The sequence below is a fragment of the Dendrobates tinctorius genome, unplaced genomic scaffold (genome assembly GCF_039654945.1).
Source record: "Dendrobates tinctorius isolate UK_male_01 unplaced genomic scaffold, ASM3965494v1 ptg000022l, whole genome shotgun sequence".
Classification (NCBI taxonomy): Eukaryota; Metazoa; Chordata; class Amphibia; order Anura; family Dendrobatidae; genus Dendrobates; species Dendrobates tinctorius.
This window is the reverse complement of record NW_027361690.1, coordinates 48,007,424-48,022,588: the sequence shown is the minus strand read 5'-3', so window position 1 is coordinate 48,022,588 and position 15,165 is coordinate 48,007,424. Positions and strand designations below refer to the sequence as shown.

At 38.9% G+C, this 15,165-nt stretch overlaps 1 long non-coding RNA gene across 1 annotated transcript in view; it reads right to left on the bottom strand.

Moving 5' to 3' along the window:
• Positions 1–798: 798 nt before the first annotated feature.
• LOC141084183 (uncharacterized) overlaps positions 799–15,165 on the bottom strand; it is a 138,529-nt gene continuing 124,162 nt past the window's right edge. The window contains exon 3 of the long non-coding RNA XR_012230944.1: positions 799–1,289. This is a non-coding gene — a long non-coding RNA (uncharacterized lncRNA). The remainder of the gene's footprint in view (positions 1,290–15,165) is intronic.

Genomic DNA, 15,165 nt, shown 5'->3' with positions numbered 1-15,165 from the left:
GCCTAGCCAGAAAGCACATGACCACTACAGATTCCGGGTCAGGTCCTCCATTACCATAGAGAGGACCGAGCCCTATACAGCACTGACAGGAGCGCGCAAGCGCAAACGTGACATGGAGGAGGAGACCCGGGGACGAGAGCTGCGCGTGCGCACCCGACGGGGACCCCCGAGGGACCGCCGTACCAGAGGGAGTGACGTCGGGGCCAAAGCCCCGCCTCCTGGTGAGCGCGGCATAACACAGGGCTTTTGTTTTGACCCCAGGCCTCTCTTAAAGGGATCTCCAGTATGGAAGTTAGGGTAAATCCCTCAGCACTCTGATTCTCACCCCAGGCTTCTATTAAAGGGATCGTTGGTATGGAAGTTAGGGCAATTCCACTCAACGCTCTGGTTCTGACCCCAGGCTGACGGAATGATGTGGGATATTAGGGGTAGTTGTCCAGTGGCTCTAGCTGACGGGACGATGTGGGGCTATTAGGGGTAGTAGTCCGGTGGCTCTGGCTGACGGGAAGATGTGGGATATTAGTAGTCCAGTGGCCCTGGCTGATGGGACGATGTGGGATATTAGGGGTAGTAGTCCAGTAGCTCTGGATGATGGAATGATGTGGGATATTATAGTGAATGTGGCTATGCGTAGTGGGCGGGGCTATACACTCAGCTTTATATATATATAGATATAATCATTATAATTTGTTATAACCGTAGTTAGTTACTATGCTCGGGCAGCGCCGGGCTCTTCAGCTAGTATGTTATAAAACTGACATTAATAAATAGAAAATACATATATAGGAAACAAGGGAATTAATATAATAAATATTTTATTTACAGTCAGAAATACACATAAAATATATTTATGGTAACAGATACTCAGTAGTCATTGCAATAATTCATCAAATTTATGATGAGCGGTGGTATTCCTTATGCCACAAATTAGTGGAAGCACATAGAATGCCACGTGCCACTGTTCAGACGAGCTGGATTCATTAAAAGATGTGCACCTCTTAAGGAACCCGGAGTGTCTGACTTCAGCTCGGCCCCTCAATACCAGCATGAAAAACACCATTCTTGGTGATTCAGGTCCAAAATGTAAACTAATTCAGATCTGAAACACGGAAAATTCTCATGGATTCTTCAGCTTTGTTTTGCGTTGTATACCATATAGTTCTTTCACTGCATTTTTTCCTGATATGTGCCTGCTGCCTATAAACATGTCCATTTGCTCCAGTGCTTCATTTTGCTTCCAGTTGTGATTGAATCTAGCCGAGTCCATGAAAAATTAATGAAAAAAAAACCTGTAAAAAAGCAGAGTAAATTGAAATCAATTTAGATACCGTACATGAAATAAGATTCTAAAATGAAAAGCACCAGGGCCGTGTTGTGTTGCATAACAGTAGAGTAAATTTATCAGTATAAATGTTAATTATAATTACTAAAGCATTTAAACAATTTTCACTCTGGATATTAAAAATCGATATCATTTTAAAATGGGCTGTAACTAAATAGTATCTATGGTATATATATTTCTATGTGTATCTAAATGCATTTACAATCAGTAAAGGTCTACTTGTAGGTCAAGCTATTAGAATTTTTTTCTCTATTCCTTACTTTTTAGGGACTTGTTGCAGATTTTGGAATCTTAGGCTGTGTGCACACGCTGCGGATTTTGCCGCGGTTCCGCAGCGGTGTACAGTACCATGATTCCCTATGGGAATCAAAAACCGCAATGCAGACTGTGCGGAATTTTCCGCGCGGATTATCTGCGGTTTTCAATCTGCAGAAAGAATCGACATGTTAATTCTTTCTGCGGATTCCCCTGCGGTTTGCCATCTCCTCCATTGAGGAGATGAAAAACCGCAGGGCAAAACCGCAGAGTAATCCGCAGGTAAAACCGCAGGTCTTTTGACCTGCGGTTTCACCTGCGGATTTTACAAAATCCGCGCGGATGAATCCGCACCTAATCCGCAGCGTGTGCACACAGCCTTAAAGTAATGCGTCATACAAAAGACATTGTTACAAGTAAGTGACCCATCCTTTCCAAAAACACTAAATCCAACCGAAAATCAGACGTGAATGCTGTTAACTTCCGTATCCCTCTCTCTCGCCATGGCCCAGGCAGAGGGATCCAAAACACTAAGTTGTGGAGATTTGCTTGGCAGGGTAGATAAACTGGAGAACAGTAGTTCTACTTCTATTTGACTTCTTAACTATATAAATTAACCATTCATTAAAGCATTAAAGAGGACCTTTCAACAAGTTTTTCATGTTGAACTTGGCACATGAATAGATTAGTGGCTGCAGGGTAGAATAAAACATTTTAGATTTTTTTGTTTGTTTTTATTTCGCTTCTCTGTTGCGGAGATATTAGCAATTAAAGTATTTGGTTCTTAATGAGTTAATGTTTAAGTCCAAGTGGGTGCTGTCAGAGAGTTTTCACTGGAGACACGTATTTATTCCTGTATAATGCTGAACAATCATAATCAGGCAACAAAACAGCAGAAAAGTTCAGTCCCCCACCACAGCTTAGAGAAGGATTCTCAGTGTGTAAGATGTTATGGTTCAGCCCTGATCATCTGGTCTAACCTCCTATATGAGTCACTGTTGAGAAGGGGGCAGTGTGGCTGAGTTTAGCTGTGTCACATTACATACCCTTTTATCTGCTCTCCTCTTCTCATAGCATTGTTAGCTCTGCTCTTCTACCCCTTGTCCTCACCCCTCACTGTCTATCTGGAGATGTACCAGAAATCACACTTATATGATCAATATAATCTGAATGAGATACATCATTTATCACTTGTTTCTATCCTGAATACAATGGCCATAAATAATAGTCCAATGGACAGTCCTTAATGATTTATTCCTACAATGGACTTGAAGCTAAGGTCCTCAAATAAGGGGGTATCCTACAAAAAGATTTTATTAGTTCAAAATGAACAGGCTGACAAACAACATTAAAATTAAAACAGGTCAAGTGGAGAAAATCACAGGTGTTTGTGGCTGCAAGTCCACAGCAAATAGCAGGCTAGTGCAATTAAGCTTCCTGAAGCGATTTCAAATAACTCATAAATCATGGTCACCCACCCAAATGAAAGCCTCAATCACGAATTAATATCCACTGGTAGAGCATCCCAGATATGGTGGTAGATAAATGGATAACCACTATATGAAATCAAAGGGTATATCAGCCCAGTGTGGTATAAATGGGGGTGCAAAGTCTATGCATGATAAATACTATTAAGAGTCAGATTAAAGATCTTCAAAGAGTGGAATCATCTGACCCATAATCAGCCTGTGTGGACCTGCTGTGCCAGCAGCCCCAACGGGAGTGTCGCATGGGCTTCCTCAGGGAGCATAATGTTATCTTTGTCAGCCTGTTCATTTTGAACTAATAAAATCTTTTTGTATGATTTTTTGTGGACCTCAGCTTCATGTTCACTGCAGTAATCACACTTATGTCTGATGGGCTAAGGACATCTTGCCATGACCTCACATGACGGATTACAAGTTGCTGTGAGCACAACAGAGATAATTGTTATACTAACAGCTTTGAGCTCTTAGCTCAGTACAGGTAGTGTGACGCGAGAGACAGTACAGCAAAGCTGACAGTGCTATGAAATGAGGAGAGCTAATAGAGGGGTTTATAAGAGAAACTTGCTTCAAGCTATGGTGGGTGGGTGTTTTTTTTCTACTGTGTTGCTGCCTGCTTATTATTGGTTAGATTCATACAGGGAGAAGAAGTATATGCCCCTGGTGAAAACACTCTGATAACATCCACTTAAACTTAACAAGAAATGAGCTCAGTAAGTAACAAATATTTTAATTGCTATTATCTCGACAATGTAGTGGTTAAGAAAAAAAAACATCTTATTCAGCTCTGCAGCTACAATTACATCCTGTTGGTTAGTAAAAAAAAATCATTTAAATGCCACCTATTAGTTTTGAACGAGGAATCACTATCAGATATGGTGAGCGAGACAGGAGCATGGTTAGACCACGAGATAGCACCTATCGTTGCATCAAGTGCACAACCTTGAATTCTATCATCCACAAGAATACAGTCTATCCTGCTATAGGAATTAAATCTAGAGGAAAAGCGGGAGCAATCTCTCAGAGCTGTGGAGATATCTCCAGATATCATGTAACTTATATTCTGAAACAAGAGATCTCATCTCCACCCTAGAGGTACGTCTGTTTGAGCAATCTAACACGGCAGACATGGGGAGGTTGAAATCTCCACAGACAATTTTAAACCTTAGGGAGTGTTCGTCTGATAAATGAGAACTGGTATTTGGGGCATATAGAGATACAATCGAGTATTTAGTGTTATTGAAAGAACAATCAAGGACAATAAAACGCCCCACCGGATCACTAGTAGTATCCTACAATTTAAAGGTTAGTGAGTCTCTTATAAAAATCGCCACTCTAGCTCTTTAAGTCTTGTTTACAAAGAACTGGTGTGGATATCGCGGGTTATTTAGTCGAGCATTATCCTGCGCCAACAAGTGCGTTTCTTGAACACAAATTACATCAGCAGTTTCTTTCGCAAATATTCTTCCAAAAGATGGATCTTTTACCTGGCGATTTTAAACCATTGGCATTTATAGACAAAACCGTAATATGCATTGTTAATACTATACATTGCTTTATGTGAGACCACTGCTCCTAAATGAGTGACAAACATAGGGAGGACAGACAGGGGGAGGACAGGCAGAGGAAAAAATTTGCTTGTATATACAGATGAAGGGATATCAAACAAAAATTTTTGCTTCAACATAAGAGGAAGTCCCCTTACAGTTCCATAATCAAGAGTGAAAAAACAAATTGAAAAGGAGCAAGAAAAAGACACTCTGTGGGCAACTTTGCCTGGTTTTAACATCGCCATAGAGGCACCAGGCAAAGAGTAGAAAGCAGGAAACAAAGAACGGCTCTCCAGTAATCAATCATGCCTCAAACCAGTCTGGGTCCAGTTTTTTCTTTTTCTGTGCTTGAGGAGCTCTTTTGTCGTTTGGATATGTAGGTTGAATCTTCCATTTTAGCAGTAAATCTCTCGCCTTTTCCGAGGATGTGCAGATAAATATGGAATTGTCCTTCAAGACTTTCAATTTTGTGGGGATGGAACCCCCAGTGGTACTTTATCTCTTGTTCTCTGAGGGCTGTAGTACACGGCATATATTCCCTCCTCTGAGCTAAAGTACCTGCTGGCAAATATGAATACCTTCAGCTGGGCCAAATTGTCTGGAAGTTTCAGCCTTTTCATGAGGCCAGCAATAAAAGTCTCCTTCACTGTATAGAAATGAATGCGGGCAATAACATCTCGAGGTAAATCTGGGCTGAGGACTTTTGGTTTTTGGTTTTGGAATCCTGTGTTTTCTATCCACCATGAAAGGCCTCATCACACTTAGCGATATCGCAATATTGCTATAACGCCACTGGTTTTGTGACGCAGCAGCGATATTGCTAGCAATATCGCTATGAGTGATACTTACCTCCAACCGGCTCCCTCGCTGATCATCGCTGATCGCACGAGAACGGCCTGGGCCGTTTCTCATCGTCAGCTTCCTGCTGCGCTGCCTGCTGTGGAGACGAGCGACGCGTGGACGTGAGCGGGAGGACGTCTTCATTGCCGCGTCTGACAGGTAAGCAGCGACCGCTGACCGCTGCTATGCCGCTGGTGAGATCTGCCTGTTTGGCAGCTCACTAGCGACCACTTAGCGATGCACCAGCGATCCTGACCGGGTCATATCGTTGTTGGGATCGCTGGTGCATCGCTAAGTGTGACAGTACCATAAGTCCTTGGTGTCTGCACTGTTTGTATAAAGCTCTGCAGGAGACCTGACAGGTCTCTGTCAGGAGAAGATTCTTCAATCCCGCTAATGCGAATATTGATTCTCCTGAATCTGTCCTTAAAGGGCCCTTTACACATAGTGATATCGCTAGCAATATCGCTATAATGTCACTGGTTTTGTGACGTTATAGCGATATTGCCAGCGATATCGCTACATGTGATACTTACCTCCAACCGGCTCCCCCACTGTCTGTCGCTGATCGCGCGAGAATGTCCTGGGCCATTTCTCGTCGGCCACTTCCTGCTGGGCTTCTTGTGGCGCCGACGAGTGACACGTGGAGGTGGGCGGGAGGACGTCAGGATCGCCGCGTCTGACAGGTAAGTAGCGACCCCTGACCCCTGCGATGTCGCTGGTGAGATATGCCTGTGTGGCAGCTCACTAGCGACCACTTAGCGATGCACCAGTGATCCATATCGTTGTCGGGATCGCTGGTTCATCGCTAAGTGTAACGGTACCCTAAGGTCCAGGATTTTGTTGTGGATTTGGGAAACTTCCTTTTCTAAAGCCTTATTAACATCTATTAGTTCATTATGAGATCTAGTTAGCTCTGCCAGTTTCTGCTCCAGATGATCTGTTCTAGTGCCCAGCTCCTGCAGCTCTCCCTTAAAGTCAGATATCATTGCTTTTAGATCAGATTGGAGCTCTGTCTCAGGGACTTTAGCAAAGCCTCCATTGTTTTTTGTGTAAGGGGGATATCTGTCTGTTTCTCCTCACCTCTTTCTGAGACAGCTGCATGTGAGCCACCCCTTGATGAGCAGGAAGACGAAGCTGGGGAAGGAGAAGCTGGAGCCATTTTTGGAGGCTGCACTCATTACCTGGTCCCGGGAGAAATATGCAGTCACCTTCCTTGGAGCGCTCCTTATCGCTGACCTGCCCCACACCATCTGGATCACTGTGTCCTCAGGTCACCAGGTAACTTATTTAGGGCTTCCCAGAGTGATTTTTCACCTTGTTGTGCCGTGTTAAAGTCGATCTCTGCTGGAGCTCCTGCACTAATCAGCCAGTACCATCCAAATCTTGGTCACGCCCCCCCCATTACAATTACATCCTGTGTCCAGTTCAGCAGGAAAAATGTGGTAAAAAGTCCTATGTAAGGAAAGTAAAATTAGTAACTGCCATACATCATCTAACAGGACCAGTGTGAAACGTCATCAAACTTAATGTTTCCACTTCCATGCTTGACAGTGGGGATGGTGTTCTTTGGGTCATAGGCAGCATTTCTCTTCCTCCAAACACGGTGAGTTGAGTTAATGCCAAAGACCTCAATTTTTGTCTCATCTGACAACAGAACCTTCTCCCAATCACTCACAGAATCATCCAGGTGTTCATTGGCAAACTTCAGACGGGCCTCCATATGTGCCTTCTTGAGCAGGGGACCTTGCAGGCACTGCAGGATTTTAAACCTTTACAGCATAATGTGTTAGCAATGGTTTTCTTGGTGACTGTGGTCTCAGTTGCCTTGAGATCATTAACAAGTTCCCCGGTGTAATTTTAGGCTGATCGCTCACCTTCCTCATGATCAAGGACAGCCCACGAGGTGAGATTTTGCATGGTGCCCCAGATCTATGTCGATTGACAGTCATTTTGTATTTCTTCCATTTTCTTACTATTGCACCAACAGTTGTCTCCTTCTCATCCAGTGTCTTACTTATGGTTCTGCAGCCCATTTCAGCTTTGTGCATGTCTATGATTTTGTCCCTGATATCAACATAAAGCTCTTTAGTCTTGCCCATGTTGTAGAGGTTAGAGTCTGACTGATTAATTAAGTTTGTGGATAGGAGTCTTTTATAAAGGTGACTATGTAAAACAGATGTCTTTAATGCTGGAAACGAGTTGCTTAGGAGTATCTAACTGGTCTGTAGGAGCCAGAACTCTTAAAGGTTGGTAGAGGATCAAATACTTATTTCTCACTGCAAAATGCAAATCTATATATATATATCAAAATTGAATGTATGTATGTGTGTATCACCAACCAATCACAAAGCATCTTTCATTTTACCAGAGCTGTTCAAAAGAAGCTGAGCTGTGATTGGTTGCTATGACCAACACTTTTCCTTGCAACCAATCACTAAGCATCTCTCATTTCACCAGATCTAGTTAAAAGTAGCTGAGCTGTGATTGGTTGCTATGAGCAAGTTTTCCCAATTGACAACACCTCAGCAGACACTGACATGGTGGGAGAAATCTAGCATCTTCAGGAACATAAGCTCCCAGCCATTGTCTGCCCCCCTGAAAGGAGCAGAGAGCACATGACAGAAATGAATCCCCCCTCCCTGCCCATATCCTCATCACACATCCTCCATCCCATAGGCACATCTTCCCTCTTAAAGGGATTATTGGTATGGAAGTCAGAGCAAATCCATCCAGGGCTTTGGTTTTGACCCCAGGCCCCTCTTAAAGGGATCCCTGGTATGGAAGTTAGGACAGTTTCACTCAGCTCTGTGGTTCTGACCCCATGGTCTCTTAAAGGGATCATTGGTATGGAAGTTAGGGCAAATCCACTCTGCGCTTTGGTACTGACCCCAGGCCTTTCTTAAAGGGATCTCCAGTATGGAAGTCAGGGAAAATACATCCAGCTCTTTGGTTCTGACCCCAGGCCTCTCTTAAAGGGATCACTGGTATGGAAGTTAGGATCGTTCCACTCAGCTCTGTGGTTCTGACCCCAGGGTCTATTAAAGGGATCATTGGTATGCAAGTCATGGCAAATCCACTGAGCACTCTGGTTCTGATCCCAGTCTCTCTTAAAGGGATCCCCAGTATGAAAGTGAGGGCAAATCCACTCTACACTTTGGTACTGACCCCAGGCCTCTCTTAAAGGGATCTCCGTTATGGAAGTTAGGGTAAATCCCTCAGCACTCTGATTCTCACCCCAGGCTTCTACTAAAAGGATGATTGGTATGGAAGTCAGGACAAATCCACTCTGCGCTCTGGTTCTGACCCCAGGCCTCTCTTAAAGGGATCCCCGGTATGGAAGTTAGGACCGTTCCACTCAGTGCTCTGATTCTGACCCCAGGCTGACGGGATGATGTGGGATATCAGGGGTAGTAGTCCGGTGGCTCTGGCTGATGGGATGATGTGGGATATTAGGGGTAGTAGTCCAGTGGCTCTGGCTGACGGAATGATGTGGGATATTAGTGGTAGTAGTCTGGTAGCTTTGGCTGATGGGATGATGTGGTATATTAGGGGGAGTAGTCCAGTGGCTCTGGCAGACAGGATGATGTGGGATATTAGTGGTAGTAGTCCGGTGGCTCTGGCTGATGGGATGATGTGGGATATTAGGGGGAGTAGTCCGGGGCCCTGGCTGACGGGATGATGTGGGATATTAGGGGTAGTGGTCCGGTGGCTCTGCCGGGATGATGTGAAATATTAGGGGTAGTAGTCCGGTGGCTCTGGCTGACGGGATGATGTGGGATATTATAGTGAATGTGGCTATGGGGAGTGGGCGGGGCTCTACACTCAGCTTTATATATATATAGATATAATCATTATAATTTGTGATAACTAACTATAGTTAGTTACTATGCCTGGTCAGTGCCGGGCTCTTCAGCTAGTAAATTTATATAATTTATACAATGTGATTTTCTGGATTTTATTTTTGATATTTTATCTCTCAATGTTAAAATTAACCTACCCTTAAAATTATAGACTGTTCATGTCTTTATCAGTGGGCAAACTTACAAAATCAGCAAGGGATCAAATACTTATTTCCAACAATGTAGTAACCAGAAGGGGAAATGCAATTTACAAAGTCACAGAAAGTGGATTAGGCAATTGATTAATGCTGAATAAGTCTACAATTACAACAATTGCTACAATGTAGACACTTTCTTACAAAATGCAGACATCACTTCACATATTGTTTATTTTACAAATTTATCTTAGATTCGGGTTTTTTAAGTGAATTTTGTCAAGGCCTGCTTTGTTAGAATATTTCTCTCTGTTCCCTTATTTTAACTTTTATCCAATTATAACAATAGTAATATAGTTATAATAATAATCAAAAAGCCAGTTTCCGTCGAAACTTATTATAAATTGGAAGTTCTCATCACTATAAGATTATCTATGTACCTTTTACCTATTGTATAATTTCTTTTCAACTTGGTACTATGTTTCAAGAACAGGTGAATATTGATGAAGTTTCCACTAATACACTGAGGAGTACTTTACTTCGACTTAAGAACAACCCCAGTGTAGAAGTAATGGTCTTTTATCTCTTTTATATATAAATTAATTTTTAATCTTGAACTTCAGATTCTATCACTATTGTCAGTTTTACTTACATTAAATTAGAAAAATAAGGAAAAAAATAGAAAAGTTATGATTAGAATAAATATAGCTAGATATATACAGAGATATGCGTGGATGGATGAATAGATAACTAGTTAGATAGATGTGGGATAGATAGATAGATAGATAGATAGATGTGGGATAGATAGATAGATATGGGATAGATAGATAGATAGATAGATAGACAGATAGATGTGGGATAGATAGATAGATAGAGACATAGATAGATAGATAGATAGATAGATAGATAGATAGATAATAGATGACATGCTAATAACTGCTATAACCTTATGAGGGAAATTTTAACGTTAATTTCTACATATGATCAAAGGCTATAATTAAATAAATATAAATGAATTATGCATTTTTGTTTCTACTGATATCAAATGTCATTATTTAATATAATTCTATGGGTTTTGGATATTGATTAATATAGAGTGGATAAATTAAGTCAATTAAGATTCAAAATATGAAATTCTCATTAATGGCTAGAGATGTAATTATTCAACTTCACATTCACTCTCTGCAATAGCCCTTAGATGAGTTTTCTATCACATTGGTACAGAAAAAAAAAAGTAAAAAAACAAAAAAACAGGTCTTCCTCTTGTAGCGCACATTTATATTTTATATGAACATTTACTGCTTGAGCCTTGTGTTATTTCTGTGCAAAAGGCAGCAATATAAATATATAGTGTGGTGTGTCCAGTATGGAACTGGAAGAAGTTTCAGCACCGCATTGATGGACAGCGGCCACACATAGTACTGTCCTGACCTACGCTAAAGAATCCTCATAAATAATTGTCCAAAATGACCAACAGCACATGAGTAGTAGCAAACTGGCGCACTGGGATATGGAATCCTCAGGCTTCATGACACAAAATGTTGTGGACCTCCTCTTCTCTCAGGCGAATCATAGGAGGAGCTGACTACTTTACATGCTTGTTATTAGTGATACAGGATTGCCATTTGTTTATAAACGTATGCAAAGTGAGTAGTAGGTAATTATATGCATATGTTTACCTGTTAAAACATTTCTATGGAAAAACATACAAATATATCTGTTCTTCCACTTTCTCATACACACTGTTATAGTAACGCACTAAATTAATATTTGCCATTGAAGCTTTTTGGACGGAGTGCATCCAGTTAACTTATCCTGTGTGCTTTGCTTTGTAATTGTTATTTTTTTCATCACCCCTTTATCTAAGTCGTCATGTCTAACCTCTTCCAGAATGACGCATTTCATCTCTGACACTTTACATTTAGTCTCCCATAAACTCTTTACTACCGTTGTCTTTGTCATTTTCCATTGAGTTTCCCTTGTTTTCTCTCCTTCCAATTCCTGCTAGTTTTGCATATATGATCTATATTCCTTCAGTCTGTTTTTTCTGTCTTCCCGTTTGCCACGTGTAAGATTTGCAGCAGCGGCATTACATAATGTAAATGATCTCCCAAGTATGGAATCCTTTTAGTGAGATCTTTCTGTTTATCATTGCATAGTATTAGTTTTTCCTATATTATTGTATGGCAGTTTTAGAAGTAAATACAAGGAATTGTCCCTTCCTTTTTATTCTTAATAAGGTTTGTCCATCTTCTTTTTTAAATGTGATAGAACAGTCCTTTCTGTAAGAGAATCAGATTACGGCTCTGAACATTATTCAATCTTTTTTGTCTTCTTCTAGCATATCGCAATATTTTAGATCGGTCTTCTTAACATGTTTTGCATAGGAGTCGTCTGTACAAACGAAAGCTAATTTCTCTTATTTTACTTTTCCTTTACTACCAATTTTATATACTTTAACTTGTTCTACTTCTCTCTACATTTTATCCTCCTTCTACATTTTATTTTACTATTTTCTTCATATAGTTGTCCATTCCTTAATATTCTTTTAGCTCTAATTACTTGGATACGTGACAGGTATTTAATATATGAAGGACATCAAAGCAATTGTAGCATAGCACATTATTTCTCTCTGTTCATTTTGTTCATAATGTTCTTTTGATTTTATTTTTCTTTTACTAATATTTACTATATACTATTCACAATAATGTACATTTTTAATGTATTGTATTCAATTAATTAATAAACTGTATTAATTCAGATTCTGGTCCTTTCTATAGCCATAAATGTATCATCCAAATAAGTCAATCATTTTGTAATTTCTTTTCTGCTCAGTTCCCTTGGAAATACATATTTTTTTCTCATATGTCCACATAAAAATATTAGTTATCTCGGCCCTAATGACAAGCTCATTTTTGTTCTATGCTTTTGCCAAAAAAAATCGTTAGTAAATCTTAACTAGTCTTTTGTTAATAACATTTACAGTAAAACTGATTGGAAACATCATTTCATTCCCTAATTTTTCATTTTCAGAAAGTTTTTTTTGCTAACAGAGGCAATAATGTCTTAGTTTGCTATTTTTTGAATAACCAACATTTAAAGTGAATAAGAATGTTTAATTACAGTCATTTCTATGGTTTTAACCGGTTCTAATAAATTTATGAGTCCTAAGTAGTTGACTAACTTTTTGACTATTGGTGCTAAAAAGAAATCGATGTAAATTGGTAATCACTGAAAGATTGAGGTAACCCTGTAACCTATCAGGCATCTTGGGGAACAAACGCTAAAGGAGTCCATATAATATAGAAACCCTTGGAGAATCATTGATCATAACTTTTTCATGGTGTCCAATCTGTTATCTAAGTAGATTAATCAATTTACCATTTCAACTGTGTTATCTGTAGATAATTTGCACCGTTCAGTTAGGAAAGTTCTTCCTGTAAATAGGTTTCAGTAATCCATAATAACTGTGACTCTTCCTTTGTCTCCCCTCTTTATGACACAGGAGGACTCATCCATTGATCTCAGTACAAAATTTTCTATTTGTGACAAATTTTATTGTGTGTATTTAATTTTCTAGATCATCTTGATTTGATTTCTTTCAGGACAGCTTTCTCAATAAGTTTAGTATACCTCTGGGTCTATGTGAAGAAGGGATATTATATTTTCATGTTCTATTAATGTTTGTATGATTCCCATAATGATGTATTTTTAGCCTCATTTGCTCATCTAATTTATCAAAGTTTACAGTAAAGTCAAAGTTACCTCAAAGTTAAAGTTAGTCAATATTTTTCTCTGTCAAAGTCATACCTTTAACCCCACATCATCAGCTTGATTTAAAATGATATTTCTTTCCATTCATTCCAAATTCATCAAGTCTTTATACCTTAACTTAAGCCATTTGTACAAATTCAATTTTATATGTATAATCCATCTTTAACTTTGACTTTACAGACTCTTTGATATCTGATCTTTGACCACATATGAAAAGTAAATGAATTCCTTTCATATGTGGAAATGAAGCATAAGTCGTTTTTAAGATTCTTACCTCTATATCAGTTTATTACCAACTTATTTCTTGTTTTTACCTTGGTCTTGCTCTTTCTTGTGGTTACTTTATTCTTGTTCTACTGAATCTATACATGTGCTATGTGCTATCTTGCTTCTTCTGTTTCTTGTTTTCTAAAAAAAAAAAAGTACTGCCTCTTATTCCCCAGATCGTAATGTCTTTTTGCTTTAACTTTATGCTGAATTTTCTGAAGCTGAACTGTTAGTATCTGATGAGGAGTGTGACGTCCGATGTGTAGACTATTATAGATTTTTATACTCTCGCCTTTATCTCTTTTCTTCTACCCACGAACAGTGTTCCATTTAACCTTAGTTTTCCTTGTATAATGATGACTTTTTTATTGTTTTCTTTTATCTCATCATGGACTTTGTTATATTCCTCCATAGAGAGTTTAAAATTAAGAATTTGCTTTTTTTACCATCTTGGTCAATATTCAAAATTGCATTTTCTAGATATTATGCACTAAATACATTAAATCTGTGCACATTATTGTTAATGGTTTATTGCTTTGCCCCTTAAAATCCTTGAGTGAACTTCTCATTCCTCTTCACTTGAAATTATTTAAATAGCACTTGTGTAAAAATAGAGAAATGCCTTTCTTTCTAAGGTTTTCAAAATTTTTAGCAAATTCGTTTTCATGTTATTCATCCACAGAAGTAACCCTACAGCTTCAGCTTGATTTGAAATGTTATTCGTTTCCACATCTACAAGCATAATTTCATCAACTCTATATTCCATCATTTAAACTATTTGTACCAATGATATTTTATAGGTATAATCAATTTTTTTAACTCTTGTGTTAGTTAGCTCATTAATCTATTAGGATGGGGTGATTTGCAGAGATACAATTCTATGATTCTTGGTGTAATATATGTTTCCACATCTGCGGCAGCGCAAAACATTTTACGTTGAAATGAACATATGGCAATATAAGTTTCATACCTGCTCTTAAGATACCTTTTTAGTACGTAAGACACAGTTTCAATGCTATTTTTGCAAGGCTTGGTTACTATAAATTTAGAGTTGACCAAAATCTTTTTTTAAGGGTAAAAAAAATATTGGTCAAGGGAAATAATATTACCTACAAAATCAGCAGATAGAAATAATATGTTACACTACTCCTACCCTCATATATTCACGTAGCCAAAGAATTTAAACGAAAATTACATGTAGTAGTGAATTTGTGGAAAGAGGAACAGAGACAGGGAGAGAGAGGGAAACAAATAAAACTATATAAACTGATAGTAAAGTAAAAATAAAACAAGAAAAAGTAGGTTTCGTTTGTCCGGATGTTTGTCAATCAAAACTAAGACTAATTAAGAGCATCATCCTAAAATATTGGGATATATTACAAGATGAAAAATATAGAATATCGTTCAGGAAGGAACCCAGATTCTCTGACAGAAAGTGACACTCTTCCTCTAGTAGATTAATTAAAATGACATTAAATGTAAAAAAAGCAAATAGACAAATCTTCTAAAGAACGAAAAAGGAAAAAAAATTCCATATTTAAACCTTCACAACTAAAATATAATAGTTAAGTTCCAAACTATTGATATCTATTAATCTACTCACTCAAATAATGACCATAGAGCTGATGTTTGTAGCTATGAGAATTGAGTAAAAAA